This window comes from Arvicola amphibius, chromosome 5, assembly GCF_903992535.2.
Source record: "Arvicola amphibius chromosome 5, mArvAmp1.2, whole genome shotgun sequence".
In the NCBI taxonomy this organism is placed as follows: domain Eukaryota; kingdom Metazoa; phylum Chordata; class Mammalia; order Rodentia; family Cricetidae; genus Arvicola; species Arvicola amphibius.
The window spans coordinates 125,260,331-125,273,090 of NC_052051.1; the positions used below are offsets into that span (position 1 = coordinate 125,260,331).

At 39.5% G+C, this 12,760-nt stretch overlaps 1 pseudogene; it reads left to right on the top strand.

Annotated features, from left to right (window-relative positions):
- Nucleotides 1-7,037: 7,037 nt before the first annotated feature.
- Nucleotides 7,038-7,484, top strand: LOC119815356 (annotated as a pseudogene).
- Nucleotides 7,485-12,760: the final 5,276 nt, after the last annotated feature.

The following is a 12,760-nucleotide window of genomic DNA, read 5'->3' on the forward strand; positions in this document are numbered from 1 at the left end:
TATTTCCTTAAAATCTATTTTCTTTCTGTCCCATACCAGATGGCTTGTCTAGATAATCAAATTTTACCACGTAGATAATACAGTATCATATGTCAGATTTCTCTTTGCTTCTTGATTCTTTCTTCTTCTCATCTTTAGACATCTAGATGTCCAGGGTTTCTCAACTCTTTGAAGATGAATATTTTCCTGCAAAGACAAGAATAGGACCTTGCCCCAATCTTTATATGGTTTTCTTACCACCTATATGATTGTCGCTTCTGTGGATGAGCTGTCATTTTTCTTTCTCAAGAGGCTTCTCTTCAAACCAGATCTTTATTAATTTTGATGGTATCCATAGTTTTCCTTCCCCTATGGAAACAATAGCAAAACACCTTCCCCAACATAACACATCTCCTGGTTTCCATTGTGAGGTCAACACATCCTTGATGTATACCAGCTGATTTAATTCAGAAGGTTATTTTTTATTATCCAATGTCTTTTCACTGTTGCCATTCCTTTCTCATTAACGTTAAGAAAATTCAAGGTTAATAAAAAATTATGCAATCCATTTCTGGGGGTATTCTCTATCCCTTTCAGTTTGTTTAACATATCCTTTACAATTCTATTTGATCTTTCTATAACTGCCTGACCTGTAGGACTGTTTGGTATACCTGTAATATTTTTTATATTATTATAAGCAAAAAAATGTTTCATTTCCTTAGATAGATATGTTGGACCATTCTCTGTCATTATTTTTCAGGTATACCCATGATGGCCATAACTTCTAATAACTGTATGATTACTGAATCAGCCTTTTCTAAGCTCAAGGCAGTTGCCCATTGAAAATCTGAATATGTGTCTATGGTGTGGTGTACATATTTTAGTTTTCCAAATTCTGTAAAGTGGAACACATCCATCTGCCAGATCACATTCCTTTGTGTACCCTTTGGGTTACTCTCTGCAGGTAACAGTGTTTGGTTATAGAAAGAGCAAGTAGGACACCTCTTTATAATCTCCTTAGCTTGTTGCCATGTAATAGAAAACTCTTTCTTTAAACCTTTGCTGTTTCCACGATGTTTCTTATGAAATGTTAAGGCCTTCCACACACTTACAATCAACAATTGATCAGTTCCTGCATTATCTTGAGCTAGGGGACCTGGCAGACCCAGATAGGATTAGATGTGTGCTATGTATATAGGACAAAGACTATTCCTGATTATATCTTGAACTTGAAGAAATAGTGAAGTCAATTCTGTATCATCTGATATAAATTCAGTGGTTTCAATATGCAAGACAACTCTTTTTGCATATTGTGAATAAGTAACTATATTGAGAGATTCTTTAAAATCCCTCAGTACCATGAGAATAGCATATAACTCTGGCTTTTAGACAGAATTATAAGGGCTTTGTTCCACCTTAGTTAATTCTTTTGAATTGTAACCTGCCATTCCTGATTTATTTGCATCAGTATAAAATGTACAGGCTCCAGTTATTGGTGCATCACGTACAATTCATGGAAGAATCCAAGTAGTTCTCTTTATAAAGTTAATTATATCATTTTTGGGGTAATTGCTATTAATTTCTCCAAAGAAATTAGCACAAGCTCTTTGCCAAGGTTCATTGTCTTCCCATAATTTTTAAATTTCATCAGTATTAAAAGGCACTATTATCTCTGCTGGTCTATATCTGCTTATTGACAAAGTCTTAATTTTCCTCTTATAATTAATTCAGAATTTTTAATTAATTTTTCCACATAAGTTTTTAATTTTTCCTTGGTTTATATGATAAAAAAAGATTCATCTAAGATAATATCTTCCCTCTGCATTAAAATTCCTGTAGGGAAAATTCTGGAGGGCAATATGACTAGAATACAATTAAGATTTGGATTCACTCTATCTATATGTGCCTCCTATAATTTCTCCTCAATGATCATTAATTTTTTTCCTGTTCAGCTGTTAATTTCCTGGGACTATTTAAATCTTTGTCACCATCTAAGGTTTTGTTTAAATGAATTATTAGATCAGGTGTTATCTCGACAGCCAATCATAGACTGGAAATATCTCCTAACAATCTTTGAAAGTCACTAAGAGTCCACAATGAGTCTCTCCTAATTTGTGCCTTTTGTGTTCAAATTTTCTGTAAACCTATTTTGTAACCTAGGTAATTGACAGAATCTCCTCTTTGTATTTTTTCAGGAGCAATTTGTAATTTCCATTTAGGCAAAACTTTCTTATTTCTTCATTCTTTCTAAAGTATCTGCATTTGAGTCCAATAACAAAATGTCATCCATGTAGTGGTAAATCATAGACTTAGGAAACTGTTTACATATTATTTCCAATAGTTTACTTACAAAGTATTGGCACAGGGTGGGGCAATTGAGCATTCCCTGTGGGAGGATGGTCCATTGTTATCTCTTAGTAGGCTAAGAATTATTATAAGTAGGCACTGGATGAACAAATTTTTCTCTGTCCTTCTCTTGTAAAGGCATAGTGAAGAAACAATTTTTTAAATCAATAACTATAAGAGGTCATCCTTTGGATAATAGAGATGGCAGAGGAATTCTAGATTGTAGAGTGTCCATAGGTTTAATAACCTTGTTGACAGCTCGTAGATCTGTCACCATTTTCAATTTTCCAGACTTCTTTTTAACAACAAATACAGGAGAATTTCAAGATTTGGTTGATTCTTCAATATGGCAAACATCTAATTGCTCCTTCTAGCTCTTCTAAAGCCTGCAGTCTGTCTTCTGCTAAAGGCCACTGTTTAACCCATATGGGTTTCTCAGTTAACCATTTTAAAGGCAAGACCGTCAGTACCTCTGAAGAGATATTCAAGAGTGCTCAGTGGATTCTAGAGTATATGGGATTCCTCCTCTGTATGCTGTGAAGACAATTGGTTAATGAATAAAGAATCTGCTTTGGCCTGTGATAGGATACAGTAGAGTTAGGTAGGGAAAACTAAACTGAATGCTGGGAGAAAGAAGGCGTAGTCAGTGAGAAGCTATGTAGGCCTGCCAGAGACAGATGACAGTAAGCCACACCTACATGGCAATACACAGATTAATGGAGATGGGTTAGTTTATGATATAAGAGTTAGCCAGACATACGTTTAAGCTATTGGCCAAACAGTATTGTAAATAACATGGTTTCTGTGTGATTATTTCAGGGCTGAGCAGCAGGGAACAAACAAGTGGCCTCCAACTTCAGTATGTAATTTGGGCATACATAACACATAATCCTATAATTGCATTGAACAACTAATAAGAATTCCATCCACTTAGAACCAACAATAGCCCAATTCTTCACACTGTGATGACTTCTGTACAATACTAAGAGAAACTGGCAAGCCTAAGATTGAGAGTATCTCTGTGAGATGATTGAGCTGTATCTCTAACTTCGACAGCTGGTTTTTAAACTACTTTACTTTTTAAAAACGAAAGTGCATGTTTCTCATTCTCTTCCCTCAGAGATCCTACTATTTTTCACCTGGTACAATCTTGTTAGAGAAAAGGAGGTCCATTCTCAAATAGCATGTAGGTTAATTGCCTTTGGAGTCAAGAAATAAAAAGACATAACTTTTCAACAAAAGTTTTTGATAAGTTAATGGAGGTCAGATGGAACAATGGCCACTATTCCTGAAAGTAGGAATAACAGCCATTGTTACAGAATAAGAGACCCTGGCTGTAGTTTCCTTGGTCTCTCAGGAAGTTTACAGTGATGCATTTTCTAAGTCTACGTATAAAGTAGGTAGTAAGTAGAGAATGAGAGAGAAAGGACCCAAAAGTCAGCAGCTTTCCAGTTGAAGCCCTCTGGGACTGGGACTGAGATGCTAGCTCTCCTAGCATGGGATCACTGTGCTGGAGTAAAGGGGCCGGTAGCTAGGACTGTCAGTGAAAAAGCTGAGACACAACTAAGAGCTTCTTAAACTTCTACCAGACATTTGAAAAGTGAGAGGACAGAGGAGGAACTTTACAAATCAGATGATTCATTTAGAAATTAAGAGTGTAGAAAGATTCTGAAGAAAATTGTGTGTCACAAAGGAAAAATAGGAAGAACAAAATGAAAGAAAGTGTGTGTCAAATGACACGGTCTTCCCTACAGGGCTGAGGGCAAGAAGCAGAGGTGTGCATTCCTGCTTGTGAGGCTTAAGAAGCAGACCACTGGCCAGGAGTTGGTGGCGCCCACATTTAATCCTAGAGCTCAGGAGGCAGAGGCATGCGGATCTCTGTGAGTTCAAGGCCAGCCTGTCTACAGAGTGAGTTCCAGGAAAACCAAGACTACACAGAGAATGGAAAACCAAGAAAGAAAACAGAAACAGCCCACTGAATAAGACAAGAACCCTTATACCTTGCATACACTCTCAGGATTTTGTCTTTAATAGGTAATAAAGGAAAAAAAACTCTTTAGAAACAAAATATAAATCATTTCAAATGAGATGACAAAATGCAATAAAAGGTTTCTACAGAAAAATTACACTTGGTACAAATATTAATGGATAAAATGCCACACTGAAACATTGTTACCACTCACCCTCCATGTATTTTCTAGAGTATGTAACTAGATATCTCACACACCAATGAAGAAATTGACAATTGTTTCAAGTAAAGAATGATTTTTGCAGAATCAATTACTTGAGAAGCACTTTACCAGGGAACATAAAATAATGAACAATAATAATTCAAAACCTAAGCTGAAGTGTTCTGAACTGGAGAACATTCTGGCAAAGTCACTGAGAGTCTGCCTCGGTGATCTACTTTGCATCGCTTCGGAAAAATAAACTGCTCCTTCCTGACAGTGTTTCAGTAACTGACAGAGTTGGCAGTGTGGCCAGAGATAGCGGGATATTAGGACCCATGACTGATAGGAAAATTGGGGGCTGTGGAAAAAGGGAAAATACAAATTCAAATTTAATGAATAGCCGTTGTACTTCAGAATCCTTTCAAAAATATCGGATGACATATTGAGGTCACTGCTTATTTAAAAAAAAACATGTATCTGCAAAGGGAGCCACCTATCTCTCCTGCAACCAGCATTGAACTTACTGAACCTCTGCTCTACCTACCAATTCCTGCTGCAAGCACTTCAGTGATGCCTATGGCTCACTCCTTCTAGGCTGGAGGACCCACTGGCTGGTGTGGTTAACTAGAGAGGAAAAACTGAAGCCTTGGGTCCCTTTGATGTAAAGCCAGTATGAAAAGCAGAGAAGCAGGCTGTCTGATCTCTAATCTGTCAGAACAGAACTCCGGGAACAAGCTGGTAGTACTGTGATGTGGAACAGTCAATAGATAGACTGCAGTGGGTTGAATGACGATGATCCTCATAAACTCTTATGCTTGAAATCTTGGTCCCCAGTTGTTGGAACTGTCTGCACTAGCAAATGTGGTCTTGTAGGAGAAGGTGTGTCACTGTGAGTAGGCTTTGGGGTTTCAAAACCCCATGTCATTCCCAGTTAGCTCTCTCAGCCTCTCTCTCAGCTTCATGGTTGTTGTCTCAAGATGTAAGTTCTCAGCTGCTGCTCCAGAACCATCCCTGTCTGCCTGCCTGCCTGCCTGCCTGCCTGCCTGCCTGCCTGTCTATCTATCTGCCACCATGATGATCATGACCTCTAAACATTCACAACTGTAAACAGGCTCCACCATGTTGGCCTTTGATAGTCAACCAAAAGCACAGAGACTTTAAAAGTAACAAAAATACTTCTTAAATTTTAGATAAATGCTATAGCTTCCAAGGCAGCAAACATCTATTACTATGTTGAACATTTGAATAACTACTTTGTATCAAATAAGACCCCCTCCTCCACAAAAAATAAGGAAAAAAGAAGACTCTCAAGTAACTTACTTGCACCAGCAGCCAAGGACCTGACCCATCAAGTGGCTGTGCCTACAGATGTCAGCGCTGCTGAATAGCCGAGCCAGTCACCACCCACCACACCACTATGGCCTTCAGATAAGACTTCTAATAATTATAATCAACTCACAGGAGAGACTGAAGGAAATCTCAAGCAAAAAACCAACTTGTCTCAGAGCAGAAACTAAGCTGAGTCATGGAGAAAATTAACAAGTATTGGCCTCTGCATCTTGAGAATGATGAGCAATACCAGAAGGATGCAGGATGCTTCTGAAGTCTGTATTCCTAGAGACCCAAATACATGCTGGTGCCACATAGATAAAGTAGGGGGAGTAGAAAAAAATGAACTGGCTTCACACAATTTTAAAAGCTTTAACTTATTTAATCATGATGTAAATAATTTACTTGAGAACTTTCTCTGCCTCAGTCTAAGATTAGAGGTAGAAGCCACCATGCTCTGACGAAATTATTGGCAGCTATCTTGTCTCAAGCAGACTAAGGTCCTCCCTGACTACCAATATCCTGTTTCTTTTGCTAGTTCTCTTCCCTATGCCCAGGGACAGGGTTGTAACTTTGGAATTTCATTGCTCCTGTTACTGAAATGGGTTTGAGGTTTCATTATCCGCCTCTGTTGCAGAGTTGCTCTATAGTTTGCTCGCGTGTTAGCCAGAGATATCATGTATGTGCTGTGCATGATGCACGCTCAATCTGAGAGAAACAGAATTGATAGGAATAACCAATAGAGGAATTAAAAGGACAAACATACCTCAAAGAAAAAAGAGATTTCTCTTGATTTCTTTTACTATTTCTTTGGTGAGACAATTGATTAGCCTTTCCTTGTGGATATTTTCTCTAAACTATACATGGAAAGGGGCCAATTAAATTATTAAATAAATTAAAATCTTGAAATTGAATTAAAAGTTATAGTAAACCCTAAAATTAAACTAACGTGAGAACAAACAAATTAAGAGATTTAAAATTACCATTGAAACTTAACTATTTTTAATTAAATGTTTTCTGTTTAATTACTAACAGTGCAGTAATGTTGCTTTATACTCGACATATCAGCAGTAGCTATGGTAATTAAAGCCAATGAAGTAGCGTGGAATCGAATCACCATTTATTACATAAGCTTATTATAAATATATATGCTAAACTGGCTTACCAAGTACTGCCGAGAAATTGAAGAGGAAAAAACAATAAAAATCAGAGATGGAACTCTTTCTGTCTCTGGCCACCAAAGGGAGAATAGCCAGTGCCACATCTGCGCATCTATAATGGATGGTTGTTCAGAACTGCTCCAGTTTCCTGATCAAGAGGAATAAGCAGATGTGCAGCACTGAGCACAGTAACCTGAAGGTCCTCAACTCTGTCTGCTACAATCGAGTGATTCAAAAGACTGTGTGAGGGGAGCCCGCGGGGTTGTAGTGGTTATGAAACGCAGATCTGGTCAGCAAAAAGCAGCCGCTTCTTCCGTGAGGACCACCATCAACAAGAACATACGGGCTACCCTCAACAGTATCAGGTATGTGATCCTCGAGAAGAAGGACCGCCCAGATTTGTACGTGGCGGCTATTCGCAAAGCCAGTGCCAAACCTGCGAAGCCCGAAGTCTGTGGTGGTGAAGAAAAAAGAGACCTGTGCCACCACGTGCTCCTGAGAAACAATAAAGAGTCTACTGATTTTTTTCAACCACAAAAAAAAAAAAAAAATCAGAGATAGAAATTAGAAAGAGGAAGAGGAAAAGTAACGGAGGAGGAAAAGAATAATGAAGAAGACCCTTGGCATCTAAATGTGATTTCAGCAAAAGAAAAAAAAGGACTTGACTTTAGAATGAAGAAAATAAATCTCAAGTTGTGTTCATTTAAAAAAAAAATACAGACAGCTTGGGGAGGCAGCTCACTGGATAAGAGCCCACAAGCACGAGAGTCCAAAGACATGAATTTAAATCCTGAGCACACATATAAAAAGCCAGGCATGGGTACATGTATTTGTAACCCCAGCACTACACGTCAGAGACAGGCAGAGCCCCCAAAGCCACCCCAGCTAAAACACCACGTGTCAAGGTCAGTAAGGGGCCCTGAATCAAAGGCAGAGGGACAGTGAAACATTGGGTGCCTTCCTCTGACATCTTTATGTTCATATATGGGCATACATAAGCACCAACGGACCATACACGTATCCAACACACACACACACACACACACACACACACACACTATATCTACTTCTGCATGAAGTGGTTAAAGCAAAGACGCAGCAGAGAAGGAGTTATCCTAACACAGAAGCAGCACCGCTGCTGAGCCCTTAGGGAGCCAGGCAGGGGTAGAGGCGAAAGCACTTCTGTGCTGATCAATATGCTGAGAGTGAGCCCAGGGCTGTGTCCAGGGGTCTGCAACCTTTGGGGGCAGGTGTTTCTTGTTATCGCCTCATTTTCTGTAACCTAGGAAACACTTTACCTTTATCAACTGAAGCAATCAATACCCAGATGATTGTAAAGCCTGGTTTTTCTTCTTCTTTTTTTTTTTAATCACTGAACATAATATTTCAAACCCTGGGCCCTTGGAAAAAAATGGAGAAATAAAGTGAAATTCATTGATTTCAAGCATTTGACATTTGATGGCTCTTAATAAAAGACTAGTATGCAATCAAATGAATTCATCTTTTCCCCTTCACAGGAGTGCAAGTTTTGAAAGGTATGAACTCTTACAATAAAGGAAGGATGTTCACACAACGACTGATGTCTGCTTTGAAGTTATTTTCACTTTAAAATCATACCAAGTTTTCCTCCACTAGATCGCATGATCTACTTCTAGAGAGTCTATGAGTATATATAAGAAAGTATTTCACTTGAACTATTCTCACAGGTCAAGAGGTGCAACGCCAACCTGATGTCCACCATATTAGAGGCTAGGGATACCCACCAGCAGTAATAGTACACCGCTAACCTACAGAAAAGCCTGGATTTGATCCCCAGCACTAACAAAAAAGAAAGAAAAAAGAAAAGAAAATGTAGTTACTCTATATCAGCAAAGGCTACTTTTCAGTTCAAAGTTTGATGGTACCAATCTGATCCACACCATTGGGAAGGACTGTCTTTTCATGCTAGTTCATCAAGCAATTGCCCCACAATGTGATGTAAACCACACACTAAGAAGATATGCTACAAATGGAATCAATGATGGAAACAGTAGAATTCATTTGCAAAGGAACATTTGATACCAATGACTAAGCCCCCAGAAACTTGAAAAATAGAATTTATATTCCAGTTTCTTCTCTGTCAGACAGTTTAGGGGAAAATGGAAAATGCAGTTGCCATGAGACCACACCTACATTCAAAGCTCGTAACTGTGCAGGATGCCAAATGCAAACAGTAAGTTGAACCGCAATATATTGTCTGGATTCCACCACTTTTAGACTGAGTGGCAATTTTACATGGTTTAACTTACAAATTGCCTTATCAAACACAATAACAACAACTACAAAGAACGTTTAGCTTAAAATAATTCTATTATTTTGAATTTTTCTAATAACACTTTTCTAAAATGTTTATTCTTGCTATCAAAGGAAATTTAATAATTAAGAAAAGTAGTTCCAACATTCCTCATTGACACCGGGTTAACCACACTAGTACTTTGGAAGAGAAAAAGGGACAAACACAGGAATCTGGGTGCTGGGGCAGGAACAGGTATCTTCCCTAGGACCATCTTGCATTTTAGGATAAGCTATATGTGGTAGTTTGAAAGAAAATGACCCGCATAGGCTTATAGGGAGTATCACTATTAGGAGGTGTGGCCTTGTTGGTGTGGATGTGGCCTCGTTGGAGGAAATGTGTCACAGATGGAGGAAATGAAGTCTCAGATGGTCAAGTCAGAGTCACTGTGTCTCACTGTCACTTCTTGCTGCCTGCCGTTCCAGATATAGAATTCTCAGCTCCTCCTCCAGCATTCTGTCTCCCAACATGTCACCATGCTTCCAGCCATGATGATAATGGACTAAACCTCTGAACTGTAAGCCACCCCAATTAAATTTTTTTCTTACAAGAGTTGTTGCGATCATGGTGTCTCTTCACAGCAATAGAAACTCTAAGACACTACCTAAAGGAAAAAAGTGAACACTGAGGTTGTGTATAACAACGACACTGCCTGTGTGCATTTGCTAATTTGAGAGAGACTAACGTTTTCCTAAAGAACTCCAAATCTCCAAGGCAAGGCTCCCCAGCACAGGCATGTACCTATGACTTCTCAGCTGAGCTAAGAAGGTAAGAAAGAAAGCAATTCATAGGATGTGAGTTTGAAAGAGAGAACTGCAGTGAGGGAGAGAGACTATAATGTCATACAAAATTAAAACCTAGATTCTCCTTCCCTGTCATCTTTTCAATCATTTTAGCACATTTAACTGTGCACTGCATGAAGGAAGCAGCGGAGCTCTGCGGGCCTCACGTTCTGGCCTAAGATCCCTATGGAATGAGCATGGGGACGGAGCTCATCAGTGCCCCTTGGAGCGAGGAGGTTACACCGCTTCTCTCCATGCAGCACTTCAGACAGACCCCCTTCTCGAAATGTGCTTTATGCTTTCTTGTCCTATAAATTATTAAGTTATGCAGTGTCTGATTAGGGACTTAGAAGGCACAGCTCATGCCGTGGTCAGATCATATTAGCTTTGTGATCGTGGAACATTACTTAACATTCCAGCTCAGGTTCCTGTCTCCTTCGCATCTACTCCTGAGTGCTACTAAGAGAAAACAAATGTGCTAACAACGCAGCAGTGGAAGGCAGGGCTTCAGAGCCACTGTCCTCGGTGTTGCTTCACTTCACCCATCCGTAGCCCCACATTTGAACACTGCTTATGCCCACTCTTTCCCACTCCCAATACAACTATGAAGCTACAAAGTTCAACTACTGCTAAAATACTTAAAGATGGATGTTTGCGTCCACCTTCTATTCACTACCCTCCTACACTACCCTGTCCCATGGCTGCCCTTCTAATTCATTATTTTCAAAATCTCTAGGAACTGGGGGCATTCACTGTGTGGCCCCAATTTACCACCCGGTTCAACCCACTTACAACTGACAATTTTGAGTATTTGAGTACTTATATATGCAAAAATCCTGCCTCAAAGATGCATATAAAATTGGGATAAATATTATTTCACCTATGCTTAGAAATGGGAAAGGCTTCAGAGGAATTTGCCATATACCTGGGCCATTCTTTCTCCCTCTTAAGGTATACACAGATTGTCTCAGCTAAGTGTTTGATCTCAGCAGGGAAAAGCATCTAGAGGGTTACATTCTTTATTGACATATCAGGAAAGAGAGGGGATTGCTCCCAGACGAGAAATGAAAAAATATCTGATAAGAATGATTGAGTCCGTTCACAAGGATTTCTAATGAAAGTCACTTCGGGGAAATACATGGGCTGGCTTAATTTATTATTAAAATATACAGCAATTAGCCGGGCGGTGGTGGCGCACGCCTTTAATCCCAGCACTTGGGAGGCAGAGGCAGGCGGATCTCTGTGAGTTCGAGGCCAGCCTGGTCTACAAGAGCTAGTTCCAGGACAGGCTCTAAAGCTACAGAGAAACCCTGTCTCGAAAAACCAAAAAAAAAAAAAAAAATAAAATATACAGCAATTGAATTGGAATATCTGTGATTGTATTAAAATAATTATTATCTATTCCTGAGAATAAAGAGCCTGGATTTCTTCTGGAGTTCCAGGACCTAACCAGGAAGGACAGAGTGCTGAACACAGCAGACACCCAGTTCCATCTTCTGTGATAATGGCTTACACTGATAAAATTCAGGTTCAGTCAACCTGGTTCAGCCTCAGAACCCTATTCTCACCATGAAATAGGAATGATGCTTTAAGACATTAATTTGACAAATGCCTCAGCCCATGTAAAGTCTTTTTCTTACTCTCTGAAACCACCCATCACTGAATCAAAGGTGTGAATGTTCCCAAGGCTGAACCCAGCCTAGAGCATAGAGGTCATCATAGTTTTCTTTCCATGTGTGTTGGTGTGGACAGAGCCACCAGCTCTTGCTGAGAAAGAAAGGTTCTCTAGGTCTGCCATTCCTCACCTCATGATTCAAAAGCAAAAAGGAGTAAGGGGTGTAGCTCAGAGGAAAGCAATGCTTAGCCTATATGAAGGCTTGGATGAAAATGTCATAGAAAGTGGCACTGTTAGGAGGTGTGGCTTGTTGAAGTAGGTGTGGCCTTGTTGGAGGTAGTATGTCACTGGAGGTGAGCTTCGAGCTTTCAATGCTCAAGCCAGGCCCAGTGTCTTTCTCTTCCTGCTCTCTGCTGATCTAAATGTAGACCCTCTCCAGCACCATGTCTGCCCGCATGCCACCATGCTTCTGACCATGACAATAATGGATTAAGCCTCTGAAACGTAAGCCAGCCCCAAGTAAATGCTTTCTTTTATAAGACCTGCTTTAGTCATGGTTTCTCTTCACAGCAATAGAATTTGACTAAGACAGCCTGTGTGGGGGCATAGGCTAAACCTGCAGCTCAGAAAAAAGAAAGAGATGGAGACAAAACAGGGACAGAAGAACAAGGGAAAGAGCAAAACAGAAGGCTAAGCATGGTTTAGTAGAAGTCAAAGAGAGGCAAAGAGTAAGAAAAATGGGAAATACTTTCTGGGGTGAGTAAAACATCCTTATGGATATGCAGGAAAAGACAGAGAGAAAATAAAGTTCAACTCGCTTATTTACACCTACCCCATATCCAAGTTTAAATACTAATATCAGAAACAATCAGACAATTCTGAAAAATAACCCATACACAGAGGCCCTATAATTTGAATTATTTTTTCATTGACTCAGGAAAGGCTCACAGCAAAGCAGAAGAGAAATGTGGATGAAGAAATTGTACCATGGAATAACTAAGGACAGAGAACCTGGGAAAGAATGCTTGGCATTGAATATGAGACCC